We start from the raw sequence: 8,085 nt of genomic DNA, 5'->3' as shown, positions 1-8,085 counted from the left end.
GTTAAGTTGCTGTAAATTGTTTGCTGTTTTTTTTTTATTTTTTTCATTGCTGTTTTGTTTTTGGAATCAGTTGTTAGTGAAGTTTGTTGCTAACATTTTCAACTAGTTACATTATAACAACTACAATAACGCCTTTTTTTAGCTTTAAACATATGTTGACGAGGGGTGTAAAAGGTATTGTAAATAAAAATTAAAAAAAAAATAAAAAAATTAAAGAAAATGACAGTAAACAGTTAAGAAAAATGTATTCTCCAATAATTTTAAGTTACAGATGTTTGAATAGTTTTGACAGACCCTCGTATATTTAATATGTAATATAGTTCTGTTGCTGACGTCTCCGGGCACTCTGTGATTGAAATCTGCAGTGGCAGCAGTGTGTTTTAAGTCATATGTTGTTATGTACTTAGTTATTTTTGTTGCTGCTGTTGTTTTCTGTTGCTAAAAACTAAAGGTGTAGGTGTAATGTTGAAGGCGTTTAGTGTACTTGTGTAGTTTGTGGTTGGTTTTATTTTAATTTTTTGTTATGTTGAGTTGTATTGTTTTGTAAATCACTTCCTTTCCATGTGGGGGTGTTGCTCAAGAATGAAAAACGAAGCAGCAAAATAATGTTTACTACTTTATGTCGATTTAAATTAAGAATTTAAAACTACAAACATACAATAAGTAACAATTTTAACTTAAAGAGACTCCCTTGTAAATGTAGGGTAACTAGCAAACACAATGCAGCATAATACAAAAGGAAGCACTTGTTTTCTTGAAAAGTGTTTATTAGCAGCCAACCCAGATTTTGTGAAATGCATGCATGTTGAGTTATAAAATGTACTAGCATTTGGTTTAGTACTAAAATCTATACTTTTACCTTGAATTAATTGTTGTTAAAAATAGAGGCATACATTTCACATACTTTTGATGCAATTTTATATTCATGAATATTTTTATTGAAGCCGCAAATATCTCTTCTGCTTTGTAACAAAATTATTAAATTCCTCTTTTGGCCGATGCAACAAGAGCAACAAATTAAATGTACCACAGACAAAATGTCCACAAAGAAACTATTTTGGAAGGCAGGCAAAATACTGGATACTGATAATAAAAAGAGACCACAAACATACACACACACAAACAAAATGGAGGAGGGGAAGGCAGACATTTGGGAAAAAATTTCTTTTGTGCACTTCTTTTTTGTAAGGATTTTGTAAAGCGGAAATGCAATTTAATTAAAAAATTTATTTTTCATTCAACAAAACTCACTCACTCTTATAACTATACTCTGTGATTGTGTTTAAGTTAAGTTCTGTATGTATATGAGGTTGTGTGTGATAAAGGACACTACTCAAAACACAATGCAACTGAAAAGGACGCCTACATGATGCAACTATAAAAGAAAAATGATGAAGATTTTGTATTAAAAAAAAAAAAACAGAAAAGGAAATTTTGAAATCAAAAGAAAAATTATAACAAAACAAAAGCAACAAATAAAGAAATGACAAGCAGTAATAATGCCCGTGATCACAACAAAAAAGACCTTATAAAATATAACATAGAATAAAAAATCCTCTAAATGAAATTACATTATAAAATGGTTTCAGCCAGCAGCTTTTGTTACTGCCTCTAATGCCACATAATAAAATTAAAATTATACGCATTCAGTATTTTTCAATTATTTACGTACCTAATGAAAAGATAAAACCAAATGCGTTTTGCTTTTTTTTCCTGTTTTCATTTTCTCTATTCAGTTTTTCATTCGTTTTTCACTGACAGTACTTTCTGTGAATTAAACTGTAAGTATTCACGATGTCATCGTCGTCATCATCATCTTTCGCAGCGTAACGTGTCATGTCTTGGGGCTGCAAAGCAAAATAATTTGTAAAAAATCACAGAAAATATTTTCATTTCAAAGAATGAAAATAAAATTAACAAACGAATGGATACACACAATAGAAATGAGTTTCTTTATAATGAAATCAAAACTGTGGACATAAATATAGTAAATGACCAGAAGATGATGACATTGTCCTGATAATAGAGGTTTTAATGGTATTTGTTGGATTCTAAGGGGATCTTATCCTCAGAAAAATTTTGAATTCGATCGTACATTCGGACTATTTTGATATTTTTCCCTGTTTTGAAACAATCGCTTAGGGTTTTTACTAATTCAATTAAAGAGCCTTTTAATAAAAAAAAAATTTTTTGGAATCTTGAGTAGTGCGGGTTGTAATATTTTGTTACTATATCTTAACCTTTATTACTCAAAATTTTTTCCAATCAACGATATGAATTGGGGATCAAAACTATTCTGACTTTACTGACGGATATAGCGAAATCATCACTTAGTTTTATAAAGTTCCAGAACAATTAATGTAAACATAAACACAATCTCAATTCTAGCTGGACAATGTATCTTCAGACTAAAGCGAAATATATTTTTAATAATAGCTAACAACATGCTATCATGCAGTGCATTACTAAACGGCTGATCCTATCGGGATTCGAGTTTAAGTTATTAAAATGGGCCTTACAAATACTCCCATCCGATTTCAAAGATTATTATATTTTTGGAAAGCGCTGGGCTATTTATTTCTTATAATTTGCGATTTATGGGCATATATACCTTGATCCGCATTTTTAAAAATATAGGGCGTACTTTCCGATAGGACTAGAATTTGTTGTTAGTTAGACAACTAAATTACCAATAATATACAAAAGAGCAATATCAATTATGGATCCAAAAATAAACAATTTTCAATTAAAGAATTAAAAATTAGTAGATTTTTTGTGGACGAAAAGGTGATTTAACTATTTTTTTTTTATGAAAACTTTCTTTAAGAACATATAACAATTTTATGTTTTTCTGTTTTTTATTTCCACCAAAATTTCAAGTTTCATTGAGTTTTGTTAATAAATAAAGATTTTATTGCATACATATTTATTGAGTTTCTGATACTAAAATTTGTAACACAATTTGAATTGGATTGCAAATATTAGGAGCAATTTGATCTACATTTTGTTTTGTTTAGATAAATTAATTTTTGCTTTTATAAAATAAATTTCAAGTCAATATCTCAACTAGATTCAAAAATATGCCACTTTAAAACTCCTTCCTTCAAAAATATTGCACTTATTCATAGTAAAATTTTTCTAAAACAACAAGTCAATGGTTCTGTCTTAGTCAGATTAAAATATGAAAAAGTGCAGTATTTTTGAAGGACGAAGTTTTAAAGTGGCATTTTAATAACTTAAACTCGTGGCTACGCTCACGTTAATTTTTATCCCGATTGGACCAGCCGTTAAGAAATGACAGATTTATTTCAAAAAAATTTTTGATTCTGCCCGACTGCGCAATGTGAAATAGTTTTTTAATATGTCATTTGGTTTACATGAGAGAAGAGTGAGAAGTTCAACAAATCTTCGTTCACAAAATAATTTACAGTTCATCCTCATTGCTCGTTCTGTTACCGTTGTCCAAATTGGTCATGAAATAACTGCCACCTTAATTTACATAATTATTATTGATATTAATTTTTTAGGGGATTTTTTTTTTAAAATTCGGCTAGTAGGGAAGGTTTAGATTTGTTCAGATATTTTTTAAGGGAATTTGGTAAAATTCGGCTGATATTAGGGGAGTTTTAGATTTGTTTAGGCAATTTTTATGTACAAAACTGTAGAGAATGTATCTAGCTAGTCGTTTTTTAAATTAAGATACGTTATTTTAGCAAGTAGATTAAATAGGCAACAAAAACTATGTGCTAAATACATACATATATAAATAGTTATTTGTATGTATGTAGTTAACCCTTATAGTACCTTTACTGTTGCCTTATATCCCTTTTAATTTTATTTTAGTGCTGATGTGTATATATTTAGATGTTGTTCGCAATGATAACAAATGAAGAAAAAAAAAATCAAACTAATTTAGAGTTGTTATCAAATTTTGTGGCACCATTGAGTCCAATCAAAAAGACATTGAATATAAACAAAATAGCAAGAACAACATAACGAACTGTGGTAGTGGCAATAGCAAAGCAACAATAACAACTTAAAACATTTTGATGGCAATATGATGGCTGCGGTTGTAGCTACAATAATAAAAAGAAAGCCAACAGAAAAGAAATGGAATACATTTTATTTGAAATGATTTGTGTGGGGTCAATTTGTTTTAGTAAGAAAAGCTAAATCGTCAGTTGGATATAAAACAATAGTTTTCTCTACGAGCATTCTATTGTTTGGCAATTTATCTAAACATTGAACCACATACAGATACAGAAAAGCAGACATACACACCAATAAATAGACAAGAACAAGAACAGCAGCAATCTTCTTAAACTAATAATAACAAGAACAACAATAATGAAACCACAAGAGAGAATCTAAATGACTTAAAGTATGAGTGGCATTAAGCTGTTGGCCCATCTATCTTTAAACATACATTTATATGTTTATAACTCTGTGTATCTATGACTAGATATCCAGCAATGCATGTTTCACTATATGTAGATATGTAAGTATATCTGTGTCTGTCTATCTGAATAGTATGTCTGCAGGTTTGTCTATGTAAATGTCTATTCCAATTGTATGTGTGTTGAGTTTTCTGTTTTTTTTTGTTGTATGCATGTGAAAGTATGTGTTTGTTGTTCAAGTTTTTGAAAGGCAATTTGGCGCCTTTCCAAACTAATTTTTTGGTTATTAAAACCACAAAAATGTACGCTTGACATTTTGAAATTTACGATTTTTTGCTTCTTTTTTTCTATTTGTGGAGCATAAAGAAAACATAACAAAATTTCACCATTTGATTAAGGCAATTAAAAATGTTTGGTTTTCGGAATACACCACAGGCTCCAACACCAATACAACAGTTTCGAAATATTATCAGATTGGGGACTTTGACAAAAGCAAATAGTTTAAAAATTAATAAATATCTTATGGGATTTAGAAGGAAATTATGATAGAGATATTTATTTAATAGCATACATATACATAATATGAAATTAGAAGTAGAATATTAGGGCATAAGCAATAAAAAATGTTCAATAAATTTAATAAATAATACTCATAATATATGAATATTCGATTTATCTAGGATATTTATAATCTTACTAATGCTATTAGATGAATGTTTAGATAAGTCTTTAACAGTGTCGGTATCCCCAAATATTCGCAGTCTTATATTGACAAATAGACGGTAGTGACTCAAAAAAATAATTGTAAAGTTCCGCAGAAATAACCCTATAACGGCCAATTCACGGTTCAAATCAGGTGATATCAATTAGTTCACTTATATATTAATCATCGAGTCTCAGTATGATAAAACTTTCCAAAAAATAAGCACCAAATTGGAGGCATTTTAAACATGTAGAAGGAAAACATTTATATTTAGAAAATAATACTATTATCTAGTTGTAAAATTAATAAATAATTACTTTTCTTCAATGTTTCAAAAATTTTGAAGAACTTGATAAAAAATATTTACATTTTTTTTCTTATGACACGAAATCCATTTTTTCCATACTTCACTTTAATAATTTTTCTCATTGCGCAAAAGTTATTAGAATTTAAAAAAAAATCTTAAAAATTAAGCTTCCACTAAAATGAAATTAAAATGATACCAATTCATAGGACTTTCTCGGAACTATCAGCGTATGCTAAAATAATTATTAAATTACAGTACAAAAAAACAATTTTTAATTTTATTTTTTACACTAATTTGTCAACAGCAAGAAATGTTTAATAACACTATTCAACAAATTGAGACTTTTTGATTGGAACTGAATTTTTGAATTCTGAATTGGAACCTATAATTCTGAAAGGGTATGTTGAGAAGATAATTGTTGTAGAATAAACTGATATCCAGCTGGTCTGAGTTTTTTTACATTGGAACAAATTTTTAATTTTTGGTCGAAGCGATTATTATACTAAATGAAAAAATATCTGAGAGAAATCTTATTATCGGAGTTATATTTATGGGGATAATTTTTGTGGAATATCTTAACCCTCTATCACCTTTCTTTAGGGGACAACTTGACCCTTTTTTGAGAAAATCAAATAAAATTCCATTTAAGGATTAAAATATTCTACGAAAATGTTTATCGAAAAATTTCAGTGGAGGTAACCAAAGACACCTAAGTAGTAAATAAAGCCCTTTACTCTTATTTAAAGGAGATCTTTCGAAAAATATCAAAAAGCTTTTAAAATATTTTTAACGTCCATCCGACTCGGAAGTGCCATTTATATAGAAATTGTGTTTACGCAATATGATAGCCAAGTTCAAAGATATCTGTAAATATCAAATTAGTAAAAAAAACTCTTTAATATTTCAAAGCATTTTTATAAAATTTTCAACTTATTAGTTATTTAAACCAGAAGTTTAATTGGTGAAAGATTTCGGATTCACAGATTTTTTTCTATGGTCAACCGATATGTGTCACTGATTTTTTTCATTTCGAAAGCCAAAAGAAATACAAGCCATCTGAATTCTAATTAAATGATTATCCAAATGTTTAATTTTCTCATATACTTTTGTAGATATTTATTTAATAATCCTTCTTTTTGTAGGGTGCAAAAATATATGGCTTATTCATGTGCTCCCCCTAAATAAGTAGAATACAAATGAAAATCCTCTATTAAAGTAAGCATTTTATAAACTCTTTAAATAAACAAATGGACCAAGTGTTTATCTAACTAGAAATATACACTTTCCTTCATAAACCTCTCATACACAAAAGTACAATTTTCAACAAGGCAAAGGAGATTTTTCCTCTGCGTTTTGCAAGAAGGCATTACCAGTAATCGTGGCTTAACGAAACATAATAACTGTTTTCAAAGGTTTTTCGACCTCTATTTTACTTATTTCAGATTTCTTGTGTCTTCTTTTAGTTCTTTGCAGTCTTTGTGTTTATTTTCTTCATTTGATGTTGCTGTTTTTAGTTAAGAAGGCAGGCCACTATTACTATTGCGATGCTACTTGTAAATGTAGTGGTTTCTTTGGCTGTTTGTTTAGACTTCTGTGTTTCTGTCTCTGTCTCCGTCTGAGTTCTGACTCGGTTTCCGTTTCTGTTTGTTTGTGTATTTTCTACTCTTCATTTCGTTTTGTGTGTCAGATTATTTAAGGATTACCGTATTACATCCCCAATTACTTAACATTTGTTTGTACATGATGAAATCTATTATAATAAAATCACAACACAATGATGCTGATGACGACGACAATGGGAGGACTAACTACGGTTAACAGCAACAAATAGCGACAGCTTATGATACAACTAGGAATACAAAAATAGTCCTTAGGATATCATATGAAATACCATTCAAATTGGAAATAAATCTTTAACAAAATACTCTGTTAATAGTTGAAAATGCGTATGGCGCATAATATCTTAAATAGATGTGGTTTTGTGTTGTGAGGTGATTATTTTGTGAACTTGAGCAAATCTGTTTGCATAATGCATCTGTAGATATTTTCATAGAAACTTATAGAGGCATAATGAATTTTTGCTTTGGAAAATAGCTTTGTTGAAGATAATATACGTGTTTCCTAAATTTAATTATTGAGCTAATAAAATTATAAAATATATATCATTAATTTCACCGTAAGTCATTCAAAAATTTACCTTAAATCTTCAAGATTTTCAAAATTTTCAAAACTCGTGATTTTATTCGCCAATTTCGATTTTCGAAAAGAGACACAATTCGAGAAAGTGTGTAAGTTTATGTATTAATATCCGGTAAAGATGTGGTCGGATTTTGTTGATTCAGGAACTATATAAAGTCTATTATGATCTCTTTAAATTTAGCACCTAAAAAGTAATATATAATTTCATTTAAAATGTTATTAGGCAATTTTCTGATACATTTTTGGTAAATTTCAACCAATTTGATTTTTATAACAGAAAATTCTGTACTTTTTTTATACAAAATTTGTAGTAGAACTTCTGGTCCCATAATCATTTTTATTGCGCTGTTATTAAACATTTCACATTTTATATGTGGAGCCTCAGAACAAAATGTACTTTTTCGCATCTTTAAAAAAAATGGTTATTTGGTATTTTTATAATATTTGGGTTGAAATCTTCTAGAAACAATCAAGACAGC

This window comes from Calliphora vicina, chromosome 2, assembly GCF_958450345.1.
Source record: "Calliphora vicina chromosome 2, idCalVici1.1, whole genome shotgun sequence".
Lineage (NCBI taxonomy): Eukaryota > Metazoa > Arthropoda > Insecta > Diptera > Calliphoridae > Calliphora > Calliphora vicina.
This window is presented reverse-complemented; position numbering follows the sequence as displayed.